The 17225-nt window shown below is 47.1% G+C and overlaps 1 pseudogene; it reads left to right on the top strand.

Moving 5' to 3' along the window:
* The first annotated feature begins 1521 nt into the window (after positions 1-1521).
* LOC120670715 lies at positions 1522-16673 on the top strand (annotated as a pseudogene).
* The last annotated feature ends 552 nt before the right edge of the window (positions 16674-17225 follow it).

Consider the following 17225-nt stretch of genomic DNA (forward strand, 5'->3'; position numbering starts at 1 on the left):
TCGGTCAAACAAGATGCCGGAAGAATGGAGGAGAAGTATATTAGTACCTATCTTCAAAAATAAGGGCGATGTTCAAAGTTGTACTAACTACCGTTGGATTAAGCTGATGAGCCATACGATGAAGCTTTGGGAGAGGGTCATCGAGCATCGCCTAAGAAGAGGGACAAGTGTGACCCAAAACCAATTTGGGTTCATGCCTGGAAGGTCAACCATGGAGGCGATTTTCTTAATACGACAATTGATGGAGAGATATAGGGAGCAGAAGAAGGACTTGCACATGGTCTTCATTGACCTTGAGAAGGCATATGACAAAGTACCGAGAAATGTCATGTGGTGGGCTTTGAAGAAGCACAAAGTCCCAACCAAGTACATTACCCTCATTAAGGATATGTACAAAGATGCGACGACGTTTGTCCGGACATGTGATGGCAACACCACTGACTTTCCTATTAACATAGGCCTACACCAGGGGTCAGCATTGAGCCCTTATTTATTTGCTTTAGTGATGGATGAGATCACAAGGGATATACAAGGTGAGATCCCTTGGTGTATGCTCTTTGCTGATGATGTGGTGCTAGTTGACGAGAGTAGGGCAGGGGTTAATAGGAAGTTAGAGCTGTGGAGACGCACGTTAGAGTCGAAAGGGTTCAGACTTAGTAGGACCAAGACCGAGTACATGATGTGCGATTTCAGCGCGACTAGGCATGAGGGGGGAGACGTTAGTCTAGATGGGCAAGTGGTGGTCCAGAAGGATACGTTTCGGTATTTAGGATCGGTGTTACAAAAGGATGGCGACATTGATGAAGATGTTAGGCATAGAATTTCAGCTGGCTGGTTGAAATGGCGGCAAGCTTCTGGCATCCTTTGTGACAAGAGGGTGCCACAAAAGCTAAAAGGCAAATTCTATAGGACAGCAATTCGTCCGGCGATATTATACGGTGCTGAATGTTGGCCTACAAAAAGACGACATGTGCAGCAACTGAGTGTAGCAGAGATGCGGATGTTGCGGTGGTTTTGCGGGCACACACGGAGGGATAGAGTCCGGAACGAAGTTATTCGGGATAGGGTCGGGGTGGCACCAATTGAGGAGAAACTTACTCAGCATCGGCTGAGATGGTTTGGACATGTCCAACGAAGGCCTCCTGAGGCGCCGGTGCGTAATGGGATCCTTGAGCTAGTCGATAATGTAAAGAGGGGTAGAGGTAGACCTAAACTGACGTGGGATGAGTCGGTTAAGAGAGACCTTAAGGATTGGAACATCTCTAAAGAGATAGCTTTGGATAGGAGCGCTTGGAGACTAGCTATCAATGTGCCTGAACCTTGAACTTATTTCTTTCGGGTTTCATCTCTAGCCTACCCCAACTTGCTTGGGAAAAAAGGCTATGTTGTTGTTGTATGGTAGTGTACTCAGAACATCTTGATGACCTCCCATCCCATCAGAACATCGTGACATTCTACCAGCTCATCAAATCCTTTGATATACGCTATCAGTCTTAAACTATTGACCATCTTCCTTAACCAAAAAAAAATGACAGTGGATGTTATGGCATCAGCTTCCTCATCTTATCATTACAAAGTGGCCCTGCATTTTCTTTCAGGATAAATGAAACCCTGTACAATCATTATGCATGGGCAACAAGTATGCTTTGAGTGACCTAACATTAGCAGTTTTTACCTGCAGTACAGGTACAACCAAACGTATGAAATAATGCTACGTCTTTTTCAGGTAAGAAAAATACAATCCCCCAGGCAAGTCTAGAAAGGCGAAAAGGAGCACTACATGAGCGCCGTGTAGCACTTGAAAAAGAAGTAAGAGCTCAAAGTTAAGTTCTTATTTTTTTCCTCCCTGTATTGGAAACATAATATACCTGTGTTACAGGGACACGCGTGTCCAAAATTTTTTTGGCGCGTCGACGCGTATCGGCGCATCGATTCACGTCGGATACGATTCAACTCGTATCAGACACGCCGCAGCCATGTCTGGGTTGAACGGACCTTTGCACCGGCCGCCGTCCTCCGCCACGCCCGCCCGCGCCGGCCGCCGTCCTTCGCCGCACCCACGCCGGCCGTCACCGCCTCCTCCCGCACCGGCCGTTGGCCTCCACCGCGCGCTGGCTGATGGCCGCCGTCCTCTGCCTTGCGCATCGGCTTTTCCATCTGAGGGGGAAAAGTGATGGGGAAGAGAGAAGGGGCGTCGGGAGATAGGGGATTTGGGAGGCTGGGAGCACGCCAGCGGAAGAGATAAGGGGGAGAGCGCCAGCAGAAGAGATAAGGGGGGGAGAGAGAGGGGAGTTGGGCTGGGATGTTACTGTGTTACATGGGCTGGTTACTTGCTTGTTTCAGTATTTCACCATGTTGATTACTTGCTTGATGCATGTTTTGCGGATGTAAACTTGAATATTTGCATATTTATTAGTAAAATTTGAAAACAAAAAAATATATTAGACGAATCCCCAAATCCTGTTTTTTAGAATTTGCCGAATCGGACACCTACACCCGAGTCGGATTCCGATACCTGCACCTGTGTCCATGTAACACAGGAATATACTCCAGCTATCTTGTCTTTGTTTCCCTAAGAGATTATACGAGACAGGGTTTAAACCTGAATAACTATCGATAAACATAAGATACCGTGCATGAAGGTGAATATTGTTGTAGTAGCAATTATGCCTCAACTACTATCCAAACATCTGAACCAAAGAAGCCTGAGAAATTGTTCCTTACTCCTTGCATTTTAAATGCCAACAGATGCCTGCCACTTTGCTCAAGGTTTGAGCATGGTGCTGAGTCAGATGAGCTGTTTGGCCTTGTCTATTTGAATGACCAAGACAACTGATACACATTATTGTAACAAGTACTTAAACTCATTCTTTTTTTCCCTTTTTAAATCATGAATACCTTTATTGAAACAAACAATTCCTCGCTGTAAATAGTTATGAATCATGTTTTATGTACACGGAACATCTTCCTGATGACAACAAACTGATTCAAGTCCTGATTCTATTTGATGCACTGATTATGCAGACAATTCCTTTTACCTCACATTTTATCAAAAAAGATATATTCTCGGCAAGGCCCAGTGAAGCATCTTTTTGAGTAACACTGCACGTGCTTTTCACTTTTTCCTTCCTTCAAATAACTCAAAGTATTGTCATGCATTGTGGCCAGTACTCCATTGAACATAACTTTGTCATAAACATGTATCCATCCAACAATAGACCATATAGTCTGCTATACACTGAAGATGGTATTTCTGCCTCTTTCTTGTTTCTTTTTTTCCTTCTTAATGAAATGATGCGCAGCTCTCCCATGTGTTCGAAAAAAAGAAAAGAGCAAGAACTTAAACATGTAGATATTTCCATTCCTTTTCCAGTATTTCAGCTGCTTTTGATTTCCCAGCCTCTCCTGTTTCATATCTGTTCCCTACCCCTGAGTTATGTCTCAGAACTCAAAACCATGTTGTACTTATGTGCTTCTGAAATTGTTTTGTTATGCTCACATCGTTCTGCATTTTTCTCAGTTCAACATGAATAATTTGCACATTCAGCAGGTGGAAAACTTACGAGACCAGCCGCAGAAGGAGAGAAATTTAAGGGCTTCATTGCAGTCCGGGTTAATGAATATGCGAAGAGGATGTGGCAGAACCATCTGAATTATCCCGGCTCAAGTGCACAGGCCATCACCAAAAAGGCAACACCGGCTCAAACGCACTTCAAACGGAACAATTCTTGGTCTGTCGGGTAATGTCCCGATGCAACCACCGATTTTCGGATCGAACAAGCTACCCCGCACGAAGGCGAGTCCAGAGATATTATAACCACAATTTTACAACACAGGCAATGTAATGATTACAAACCAGTTCAAACCATTATTACAAAGCTAAATTTAGTAAAAACATTTATACAAGCCTTAAGTGTAAAACTTCAGAGTTTAAACAGCGGAAGATAAAACATGACGGCTACAATACGCCCCAAAAGTATACCAGGCTAGCCCAAGCATGGTATCACTCGTCATGGTCATTGCCGGCTGAAGACGTATCCCACTCTACGGACCAGCCAGGAGGTAACGAGCAGGGATGGGTCAGGCTAGCGACCTGGTCCTCAAAACTCATACCTGAAAAAGAGTTTCAACAGCAAGGCTGAGTATTATAATACTCAGGAAGACTTAACCGTCAACGGGTATACGTAGCCCACTTTAGCTAGACTATGCAAGGTTCTGTGAGGCTCTGGTTTTCCTTTTGCTGAAAAGCAATAAAGAGTAGGTCCTTACTTTCAAGTTTTAACTTTCAAGATTTTAGTGGATTAACGATTCTATGTAAGCAACTACTATCCAATCATGGTAGAACTCTAAGCAAACATCAAGATTGATCATAATATTGTTGCTCTTATTACTCTGTGTGGCAAAGAGATCAAGCAGTCCCAAACTGTGAGAAGCAGACGATTCGAATTAAATTTATTAACCTAGCCAGGCAGACCTAACACACACGTTTGGAACACCGTCGGGTCATTCCCAAACAACCGTTTGCCTTTCTTTCCGGCTTGTGGATAGGAACACTCTCCCCGACTACAGGGCACCAACTTCATCCCTGCACCCGTGGTGTTGATCAACATAAACATAATTTAAAAACCTATTTCTAAGAGAGAGTGTCAGTATATCCACTCCCCGGTCCAATCGGTTACTAGGCTTACCGCGTACCATATTTACGGCATGTGGCTAGTACGTTCAAAAACTTAACCAGCACTACCACACACCACGACTTTAGCAAGTTCATCAACACAGACGGGGTCTCACATAAAGTCATGATATCGAACACAACCCCGTCCGTCGTCCTTATATTGATAACAGAAAGTAAACAAGCAGTTCCTATAAAGCTCGCGAGTGACAGGCAATCACTCGACTTTTACCGGTCCTATAAGCTTAGCAATTATTCGAACTCAGGTCTAGTGTTCAGTACATAGGTCCCTAGGATCATGCATCTAGGGTTTCAATTCAAATCCTAAGAACTGTAAATGCATAAGCAAGTAATAACAATAAATGATAATACTTTGAAATATAGGTTATGTCCGGGGCTTGCCTTCTCGGTAGTCGCTAACTATTTCAGCTCTAGGCTCTTCCGAACTTTGGTCCGGGGCTTCAGTTAGTACGGCGGTGTTCGCTTGAGCTTCGAGATCACCTCCTTCGGAATCTGGGATCAGCTCGTACGTCCCGTCCGACAAAGCAGTCGTATCTATATGTAATGCAAGAACAGTATTATAAACACACATGGGCAATCGTTTATAGAGTAGTTAATTAACATTTCTAACTACACAAGGCATCATGATCAACAGCACAAGAAAGCTATACTAACTGCATAAAGTGAGTGGTGGTTGATTCCTATAGCAATTAAATCAAGGTTTGCTAATAAATAAACAACTTAGATCACAAATAGTAATAAATTTAGCAAAAATTACCCTAAATAGAACATGAACAGAGTAAGCTCTCCTGTAAAATTCATGCCAAAACATGTAGCCAATTATTCATAACAATTCAATCATTCAGACCACACCTAGAACAAGATTGAATTACATAGATAAACTAAAGCAAAATAGAAGCTCTTTTTTAACAGCAGGCCTACACAGGGATGAATTAGCTACTGTGAATTTTTCATGATTTTATCTAGACAGAATTAAATCTGAGAAAAATAAACAAAACAGACACCAAATTAACAAAATTCATTTTTAGCTCCTGTTCTAGTCATGAACTGATGCTCAAACTTCATGTACAAGCTAAGATTCTTCAAAAGAACACTCAAGAATATTTTCATTATTTATCATCTGAATAAACTATTTATCATAATTAAAGTCTAGCAAACAAGGATTAAATCAAATAAATAGGTACACATGAGAACTGACCACGAAATTTTTATAGCAATACTAGTGTTACAAGAACAAACTACCATCAAAATTTCACTGCAAGACATGGCTTCAAACATCTGTTAAGAAAAAGATAAAACAACTAGTATTTATGGACCTAGTAACACAAATTAACCTTTACAGCAAAAACTTTCAACAAACACCCAAGATATTATGATCCAACTGCATAGAGCTTTACACAAGGATTCCATAACATCAAGATTTGCTATTTTACGAATTTTCTACGAATTTATACTGAATTTAAAAGTTCACAGAAAATCATAACAAAGAAGTCCCTAAATGCATTATTCATCTGAGTCACGGGGTTTGCAGACAGCCCCCTGGGCTTTTGTTTCTTTCAACACAAGGTCCTTGGCCGTGGGGAAAAGAACAGAGGGAGGATGGCCGGCCTTTACTGGGGCCTCGGCTCACCGGCGGCGAGGGCTGGGTTGGGGGAAACGAAGAAGAGGTCGATGCGCACCTCCTGGTGCTTGGAATCGAGGCTGGGGTGGTCGGGAAAGAGGGTGTCGACGGCGAGTGGCGGCTTGCGGAGCTCTGCTACGGCGGCGGGGTGACTCCGGTGGCTCTGGGCGACGATGGTTGACTCGGTGAGCACCATTTGGAGTGTGGGATAGTCTTGGGAGGGTCAATTCGAGCAATGGATGGCTAGGGTGGTGGCTCCACAGCAGACAGAGATGCGGCGGCGGTGAGGATCGACGGTGAGGGGGTTCCGGTGGAAGATGGTCGACGAGAAGTAGCCCGTGAGCTGCGCGAGAGGGAGGCAAAGCAATTTGCGTGGTCGATTTGGGCGGAGCGGCGCAGGAATGGTGGGCCGACGGCGGGGTGGAGCTCATCGGAGTTCAAGCGGGGCGGCGACGCTGTTCTGGGGCGTGGGGTGGAGGAATTGGCAAAAGAGCGAAGGGAAAAGGAGGGGGTCCTCCTGGTTTTAATGCACGCGAAAGGAGAGGGCGGCGGCCTCTAACCCGTGCTGTCCGCGGCGGCGTCGCGGTGGCGGCCGGCGGCAGTCCTCTGGGCGCGTGGCAAGGCGAGGAGAGGGCACGGCGCGAGGCAAAAGCGGTGGAGGAGGTGCAGTGCGACGCGTGGGCGGAGCTAGCAGGCAGGAGGTGGCCTCCCGGCCGTTCCACAGCGGCAGGCGCAGCGCCGCTGTCTGCCGGCGGCGTGGAGCAGAGAGCAAGCAGGCTGGAGGAAGGGGAAAAGGATTGATTTGCAATTTCCAAAAATTCCAAAGACCATTCTGTAAAACAAGGATAACTTTTAATCTAAGGCTCAAATGAAAAAGTGCCCAACATGAAAGTTGTTCAACTTTTCAAGATCTACAATTTTGATGTTGTGCAAAAATTTAGTTGATCAAAGGATAGAGAGCTAATTTTGAAAACATAGAAGGGAATTTGAATTCAAAGGAAACATGTCTTTTTCAATGCAATTTCACTTCAAATTTAGGCTGAATTGAAAAGATTCCTGCCATGTAATGATTGCACTGAAATTTGCAAAAACACCCTCCACAAAAGCAATAATTGCACACCCCATTCAAATTAAACTATAGAAAGGACCTTGCATAAAATCATAATTGCACATATAACCTTTTATATTTACAAAAAGATTCTTTTTCAAGCAATTAAGCACATGATGCATACAATCAATACACAACTACAGTGCAAACACCTAGGGTGTCACAGAGGACATGTGTCCTTCCCGTCAATGATAGACAGCAAGGTACCCTTCTTGAATCTAGCTATTGCAGTAGATGACTTTTCACCATTTGAAGCAGTTTTTTATACTATGTTGATTAAAGACTAAGGCTGATCTTGAGGAAGTTGCTGCCGCTGAAGCTGACATCATGAGTTTAAGTAAAAGGTTTATGATCTTCGTGGACAATTGAACAACCAAGCCCAACTGAGTTCCACTTCATTATGTGAATCATGCAACAACAAGCGACTTCTAAATGCAGACAAGCTTTGAGGGACCGAAGCCGGCGACCAGAGGGGGGGTGAATGGGAGCCGATCAAAATTTCTTCGAAATTCGAATCGTCGGCCTATATCCCGAAAATCACCCAAGCCCTCAAGCGTTCTGACCGTTGGAATAGCTATGGAAAAACTAAACCAACACAAAAGGCCTCGAACGAGCGAGCGAAACCACGAAGTAAATCGGAAGCGAATCGGAACAATGCAGAACTGATCTGCCAGGACCGGTCTGACCGGTGCACTGGACCGGTTTGACCGGTAGCGGCTGTGCAAAAGCTGGAAGACCGGTCTGACCGGTGGCACCTAGAAAACCCCCGAAAACTTAGATTCAAACTGTGAATCTCGATCGAACGACCACAAAACTGGATGAAACTTGGGGGATAGCTTCGCCCTACCCCGTGAACATATCCCCAAGAGATCTCGACCTAAAAATCTAAGAATCTCGAGAATTCGAGGGGAGATCAAAAAGGATTGGGGTTTTCACAAAAGCTCAAGAACTTCAATTCTGAAGCACTGGTGATTCTAGAGGGTTTGGCACGAGGCTAGAAGCACGGGAATCACCCCAAAGAGCTCTACGAACCGTCGCAATCTAGTGCACCAAAATCGAAACGAAAATCCATCACAAAAAGCACAAGAGGGACGGGATTGGATTGATTCAAAAGCCCAGAGGGCACAAGGAGGATGGGGCCTCCTTTCCCAATCAAATCCAATACAAAGTCTCACAAAACCATAATCAAATTCTACTCTAAAGAGAAGAACAGAGGGTGGGAGACACAGGGGCGGCGGCCTGGAGAACAGAGGAGTCCACGAATAGATTACTAAAGCCGCAATTAACCTAACACAAGTGAAGGGGTATTTAAACCCACGGGACTGGTCAAACCGGTATGCTGGACCAGTCGGACCGGTTGGTTAGACCGGTCAGACCGGTGCCAGGGACCGGTCAGACCGGTTGTCCTGCAGCACACCATGTACACGATCTCATCCGACGGCCGAGGTTCTTTCTTCGAAATGAAGTCTTCTCCGCGATGCCGCCATATTGATGAAGATCAGGTCCGCGGTTTTGGAGGGTCCGTGAAACCGGGGTAGGTGGCCGGTTTTGAGAAAACCGCCAAAACCTCACGCACGGGAAGATTCCCGCCTCCACGCCGTGGCCCTAGACGGCGTTCCCGCCTCGACCTTCTGACGGCCCAAGACGCCGCCGGACGCCTGTCACCTCCTCACCCGCAGCGAGGCCCTAGACGCCGTCGACGCCCGTCGCCTCCGTCAGTCCCGAGACCGACGCCCGTGCCTCCACGACTTGGCATCTTCAACTGCCGTCCGCCTCCTTGGTTTTGTGGCGCAAACCAAGAAACCCGCCTTCCGTCGCCGCTTGCGCCCTCGATCCAGGAGTGGACGCCACAGCTACCGCCCGGCCCGAGCTCCTCCGCGGCAACTCTCCGTCGACACTCGACGTCTGTGTACCTGCAATCCGAAGACCAAGCGCACGATCACACCGCACGGTTGACAATTCACTCATCACAAGCAGGATAGAGTACTCAACATTCCTCAATCTCCCCCTTGATGAGTGCATTGTCAACACAACACCTGAAAACAGAGAAGTGATAAAAAGAGAAACAAGAAAGTGAAGAACTCAAGCAAGTGACACAAAGCTCAGAAAAACAGAAACAGTCACTTACTCAAGCAGAGATCGATCCCCTAAGACAAGGGCAACGTACTCAAGCAGAGATCGATCCCCTAAGACAAGGGCAACGGCTCGACGCAATCAATCAAAAGCCAAAACATGACTCCTCAAAGACAGAGGTAACACTCGACGCAGCCATGCAAGAAGCAGAGGGAAAACGAGGAAACCAGGAGCCAAAACCAAAGCAGAAACTCCCCAAGTAAAGTTTTTCCCTCTCACAAGTGCAACTCTCCCAAAATGATGCACTCTCAAAACGCTATGCACAACAAGTTTTTCAAAAATCAAACAAGTCTCCCCCTTGTTCGATCACTTCTCCCAAATTATCCCCCTTGTTGGCACATGCACACATCAAGTCTAAAATGACCTAAAGCTCCCCCTGAAGCTGAAACTCCCCCTGAATAGATGCTATGCAATGAATGCAATGCAGTAGGTGTAAGTGAGAGCATTCAGGAATACAATGATATGAGCAACATCTAGTCACAAGCACGTGTGCATCCATAAACAAGACCTGCATCTAGCTCAACAGGGTATATCAAATCAGTCTAGAGCTAGGCAAGTTCAGTTTAGGAGAAATAAAAGCATCACCCATGATCTAGCACTAACAAGTAGGGAATAGAAAACAGTGCTAATCAAACTCATACAGGTGAGCCAAAGCAGCCAAAAACAAGTTGCCAACATTCATTTTTCAATTAAACTTATAGCAATCAATTCTTAATGCCAGGGGTTGAAAGCTTGTCATGCTTTACTTAGCAACAAGGCCAAGCCTATGCCAAAAGTCAATCAGAAGCTTAAAGCACTCGTTTCAGTCATGCACAGTCTTGCCCGGGTTCTCACAAGTGCAAAGTGAGCCGTCCCGACAGCTCGATCAGTGCGACAAGCAATCCCACCTGGATCTTTTCAATCCATTTCAAAAACAGTTCAAGCAATTTTATCAGATTTAGATCATTTCAAGTATGAATTGCTGAACAAAAGGCTATACTAGCATGAATAAGATAGCAAAGCATATCAACATGCCCTAACATGCTAGTAGCCAAGACAGGGTGATCATGTTTTCAGATTTTCAAATCAAAATGGCTTAACTCAGATGATGTCATATACACAGTGGAGCAAGCTATACATGATCAAATTTATCAACTCACACTAGCAGGCACTAGAAGATCATAGCAATGTATACAAGAATGCTAGTGCAAGTGAGACAATGCAAAATGCAAACATGTACAATGCAACTAACCAAGCTAAAACTTAAGAGAAAGACAAAGAAAATCCAAAAGCTAAGCAACTGAAGAAATCAGCAAATACAACGGCTTGAAGACACACAGGACTAGACCAAATGGATCCAACTGAGTACCATGGAAAAGGCAACAATCAGAAAACCACAAGTCCATCCTGAGAGGAAAACGTACAAGCCAGACGCTCACATACCTCGATGAAGATCCCGCTAGACCTAGAGCATAGCAAGCTCGAGGTCACCTCGCCTACGTCCTCAGCGAATCCATCTTCTGCTCGAACAGGTTCTTGTAGAGGTGAAAGATCGAAGTGGAAGTAGCGGTACTGGATCGTCCTCCTGAGCTGAGGTAGTCGAAGCAGAAGGGGCCAGAGCCTGCAGCCGGCGTAGTAACTCCGGATCATCATCAGCACCTGAGGTAGAGCTCCCCCTCAACAAGTGATACCTAGCACAAGAGAAGCTAGGACACAAGGAAATAGCAAACACCAAAGATCCAGAGCAAAACTCAAGCAAACGGTTAGGTGTTACTTAAGCTACATGCAAAAGTATACCAAAAGACACTCTAGAACATATCAAGACAGAAGATATTCCTAGAAAAGTCTAAAGGCACTCAATAGTAAGAACCAATGTAGCTAGACGATACGAAGGAGATACTTGAGCTAGCAACCAGAACTAAGAAGCAAAAGCTACACAAGCATAGGAAACTAGACAAAGCACACACCCTGAGCTAGCAAGAATCATGACAATATGAAAATCACAAAAACTAGCATACAGAGTGGCTAGTCCTCCATAGCACAAGCACAGACCTAGCAAGCAAAACAAGTAGAGATGTAGAATCTACAACATGTCACACGCAGACAATGTACAAAGAACTCAAAAGACAAACTCAAATGTACAGAGGATACAACAACCATCATGGGCTATCCATTAGCCTTGGAGAACCATCAAGTCTTGATCAAACCTGCATAAGACCAAGATCCATGGAGCACTTGTTCTCCAGGCCTCCAACCTGCATCACCAATGAGACATAGGGGGAACAAACGTCTCGACACTGGGGTTAGCAAAGTGAGAAGCAAACAAGTGACGAGCCATTTGCTCTACAGAAGGGTAAGCAAAGTCAGGCAAAGCGTATCCCCTGTCTCGTCTACCACGAGGCTGACGAACACCACCGCGAGGAAAGCGTGGAGCCTCAAAACCACCTCCAAAGCCTCGGTCCCGTGGTCCATAGCCGTACTGAAAATGACCAGGAGCACGACCGGCAAAGCGACCACCCTATGGAGCATGGTAACCACCACCGTCTCCCTGACCTCCACCTACACAGCGCGCCCTAGCATCTTGCCTACCACCACGCCGAGAAGAACAATGCACCCGAGCAGAGTACATGTCTGTGTTCCGTCTCTCCTGCTCTCGCCTCACAGCCCGCTTCCTCCTGAAGCAAAACTCCTCCAGGTGACCTTCCCTGTCACAGAACTCGCAGTGATACCTCACCTCACGCTTGGGAGGTGGAGGCCTAGCCTGCGGACGGGGAGGAGCAGCCCTCTTCTTCTGGGCAACCTGGGCTGTGGCAGCAGGGAGCGTGTCGAGGGGATTCCTCAGCTCATTGGGCTTTGGAACTCAAACCTGCTTCTGCGGAGGTGCTTTCGGTGGTTCTTTAAGCACACCATCCGCGGGGTCAACAAGCGAAGGCTGCGTGCTCATGCTAGCAGTGTTTCCAGCAGCCTTGCCAATCTTACCATACAACCTGTCAAAGTCTGACTTCGTGTATGTGTAATCGACCCCAAACCCATCACCACGCTTGAACTGCTTAATAATCATGCCCAACTGCGGTTCACTGCTAGACACCCAACTCAGAATCGCCCTAAGATAGGTATTCTCATTCTCCAAGTTGGCTTTCTCTACCGCAAGACTATCCAGATCAGCAATCAAACCAGGGCAAACAGAGCAGTCAATAGGTGGGCTAGACTCTACGACCTTAGTCTTTCCAAAAGACTTGATCAAAGCGTTCTTCTCATCTAGCTCCAACCTAAGCGTGGGACAAAGCTTACAAGCACCAAGCAAAGCAGGTCCAGATCTAAGCTCCTCTAGTTCACAAACAACAGTAGCAAACTTGGACTGCAAAGAAGCTAGATCAGACTTGAAGATAGGACACTCATCGTATTCAAGCACATCACTAACAATGGGAGCGTCCTTGACAAGTTCAAGCTCATGCTTGGCCTTGGCTAGCTTGTGAGACACGTCAGAAAGCGAAGTCTTAGCAACATCTAAGTTCGTGACGTTCTCATCATGCTTGGCATGGAGAGCAACAAAATCATTCATGTGAGATATGCAGCCAGCGCACTCATCCTCACTAGATTTCTCCCTAGCATAAGCCAGCTCAGCCCTAAGCTTTCTACGCTCTCTAGCTGCTTCCTTAAGCAGCCTCTTCTGGTTGTCGAGAGCGGCGTACAACTCCCTAACCTCTGTATCAAGCAGGTCGATCGTGGAGTTTACCTCTGAATCGCTCTCAGATCTAGGAGAAGAGCCGGAGTGCATCGGTGTAGCATGCCCACCTGAAGACGCATGAGCACCATCGGCTTCGCCCGCCATGGTGCAGAAGCTCTTGCGCCGACCGGCCGCCAAGCAAAGGCCGATGAAGCCGGTGGCTTCCTTGTCCCGCTTCTTCTTCTTCTTGTCGTCGTCGTTGGAGGTCAGTGAAGAAGAGCGGTCGGTGTCGGAGCTCTTGTCGAGGTCGCTGAGCTGTGCCAGGAAGGCATTCTCCCTCTTCTTGGCCTTGTACTGGAAGCGCTTCTTGAGCGACTCCTTGTCAAAGCGTCCTCCCGGTCACGACTGTGGTGCCGATGCTCCTTGTTGGAGCCTCCCTCGTCGTGGTCGCGGTGGCGGTAGTAGTCGAAGGAGTTGTTCTGGCCACCGTCGGACTTCTTGGGGCAATCAGCGATGAAGTGGTTCAGATCGCCGCAGTTGTAGCACCCGGGGTTCTTCTTCCTGTGCCTATTGTGGTAGACGCGCTGGAACTTGCTGATGAGGAGGCACAAGTCGTCGTCGCCCAGCGTCTCCAGCTGCTCATCTGAAACAGAAGGCAAAGAGGCAAGAGAAAAGCCAAGAGTAGAGTTAGCGTTAGAGCTCGATCCACCACCTGGGCCAGTCACCAGAGCGATGCTCTTGGAAGGAGGGGCACCATTGAGCTTGGCTCGTGTTTGGTTATCTACCTCCGTGGCCTTTGAGCTTGCTGAAAAGCTCGTTCACGGTCAGAGCCTCATAGCCTGCAGACTCAATGATCGTGTTCACCTTGAGATCCCACACAGAGCGGTCAAGTGCGTAGAGCAACTTGAGAGCCTTCTCGTGCTCTGTGTACTCAAGGGCACCAGCAGATCTGTTCGCATTGACTTTGTTCACAATCGACTGAAAACGACTGAACATCAAGTCAATGCTCTCATCCGGCTCCTGTGTGAAGTTCTCGTACTCACGCCGGTGAGTCTCGAACAGTCTGGCCTTCGCCTGAGGTGTACCCTCGTGGTAGTTCTCAAGGCACGTCCAAATTTTGTGGGCTTTCTGAAAACCCAGGACGCGTGAGAACTCCACACGAGAAACACCAGCGAACAAGACATTGATGGCCTTGGCGTTATCCTCGTGCTGGGTCACCTGGAGAGGTGTGGTCCGAACAGCAAGCACCTCGTAAAGCTGGTTCGTGGTAATATCCCAGACATCGGCTCCCATGCTCTGCAGGAAGGCTCTCATGCGAACCTTTCAGTAGGCATAATCCTCGCCGGAAAACACCGGGATCTTACCAAGACTCGCCATGGTCGCCGAGTGGTTTTCGAACCGGTTAAGGTACTGAAAACCTCAACCGAGCTCTGATACCAATTGAGGGACCGAAGCCGGCGACCAGAGGGGGGGTGAATGGGAGCCGATCAAAATTTCTTCGAAATTCGAATCGTCGGCTTATATCCCGAAAATCACCCAAGCCCTCAAGCGTTCTGACCAGAGTTTGGAATAGCTATGGAAAAACTAAACCAACACAAAAGGCCTCGAACGAGCGAGCGAAACCACGAAGTAAATCGGAAGCGAATCAAAACAATGCAAAACTGATCTGCCAGGACCGGTCTGACTAGTGCCCTGGACCGGTCTGACCGGTCACGGCTATGCAAAAGCTGGAAGACCGGTCTGACCGATCTTGCCTACCGGTCTGACCGGTGGCACCCAGAAAACCCCCGAAAACTTAGATTTAAATTGTGAATCTCGATCAAACGACCACGAAACTGGATGAAACTTGGGGGATAGCTTCGCCCCTACCCCGTGAACATATCCCCAAGAGATCTCGACATAAAAATCAAAGAAACTCGAGAAATCGAGGGGAGATCAAGAAGGATTGGGGTTTTCACAAAAGCTCAAGAACTTCAATTCTGAAGCACTGGTGATTCCAAAGGGTTTGGCACGAGGCTAGAAGCACGGGAATCACCCCAAAGAACTCTACGAACCGTCGCAATCTAGTGCACCAAAATCGAAACAAAAATCCATCACAAAAAGCACAAGAGGGACGAGATTGGATTGATTCAAAAGCCCAGAGGGCACAAGGAGGATGGGGCCTGCTTTTCCAATCAAATCCAATACAAAGTCTCACAAAACCATAATCAAATTCTACTCTAAAGAGAAGAATAGAGGGAGGGAGACACAGGGGCGGCGGCCTGGAGAACAGAGGAGTCCACGAATAGATTACAAAAGCCGCAATTAACCTAACACAAGTGAAGGGGTATTTATACCCACGGGACCGGTCAGACCGGTATGCTAGACCGGTCAGACCGGTGCCAGGGACCGGTCAGACCGGCTGTCCTGCAGCACCCCCTGTACACGATCTCATCCGACGGCCGAGGTTCTTTCTTCGAAACGAAATCTTCTCCGCGATGCCGCCATCTTCATGAAGATCAGGTCCGCGGTTTTGGAGGGTCCGCGAAACCCGGGTAGGTGGCCGGTTTTGAGAAAACCGCCAAAACCTCACGCACGGGAAGATTCCCGCCTCCACATTGTGGCCCTAGACGCCGTTCCCGCCTCGGCCTTCTGACGGCCGTAGACGCCGCCCGACGCCCATCACCTCCTCGCCCGCAGCGAGGCCCTAGACGCCGTCGACGCCCGTCGCCTCCGTAAGTCCCGAGACCGACGTTCGTGCCTCCACGACTTGGCGTCTTCGACCGCCGTCCGCCTCCTTGGTTTTGTGGCGCAAACCAAGAAACCCGCCTTTCGTCGCCGCTTGCGCCCTCGATCCAGGAGTGGACGCCACAGCTGCCGCCCGGCCCGAGCTCCTCTGCGGCAACTCTCCGTCGACACTCGACGCCCGTGTACCTGCAATCCAAATACCAAGCGCACGATCACACCGCACGGTTGACAATTCACTCATCACAAGCAGGATAGAGTACTCAACATTCCTCAAGCTTCTCGAGTAAGGTTTCATTGCCAAGGACAGTACTTTTGCACTGTCCATAATATTTTGCCTCTCTTTAGAATCCTTGGTTGAGGCATACATAATATAATGTTCAACTAAATTGGCCTCCCTTTTTCCAGAGGCGAACAATGCTGCCCTTTCACCAGAGATTACCTCCTCAGTCAAAGCACCATCAACTGTAATGTCTAATTCTGTACCTGACATGTTCTGGGCTACAAACCAAATGGTTCAAAAGATGATGATTTCCAGGGATGGCCAATACGGATCACTTGCCACAAGGTGGAACTTTGCGCGGAACAGGGTTCAAGGTTCAAATACCAATTCAAGTAATAAAACAGAGGTGATCCCATTCTACGTGATAATAAACATTGATCATGCTACTCTTGGTCAACACAATAACTTTTGAATGAATTGTGTAATTCACCTTACAAGTACAACTGTGCGCTCAGTTTTACGTACCAGCAGTTTGTCACATACATAAATATTCCTGAGCACATCAATAATATGTATTTTCCCCCTTGGTAGCTTTGTTCCTGAACTTTGTGCTCAAGTTTTGTTGACTCACTGTCGTTGGCGATGGTTAGTGTTGATTTATCCTCATATAATTTTCTTGCCCTTTACATGTCTTCGTCACCTTATTGCTTCGACTAATAATTATGCGTGCTAGCTACGTAAACACTGAAATTATCGGTGGCCAAATATTATACGAATTTAGTTGCCGTGCGCCACGGCGCGCGTAATGCACTAGTGCCATATCTACTCTCTTCTATCTCATTTTTGCTCCCACCACCGGCTTGCATGGGTGTTTTTATTTGTGAGTGGGCCCTTCATCTATGATCCGTTCTAAACTCAACAATGTAGCAATGATATTAGCTTATGGTCTACTGACATGAGGGCTCACCTTAAGGACTGGTTGGGCCATAGACACTGCCCTCGCCCTAACAAATGAAGGCGGATCTTAATTTGTGTTAGAAGCTCAAACAAATTAAGAAAACACATATCCTATAAATT

The sequence above is a fragment of the Panicum virgatum genome, chromosome 4N (assembly GCF_016808335.1).
Source record: "Panicum virgatum strain AP13 chromosome 4N, P.virgatum_v5, whole genome shotgun sequence".
NCBI lineage: Eukaryota > Viridiplantae > Streptophyta > Magnoliopsida > Poales > Poaceae > Panicum > Panicum virgatum.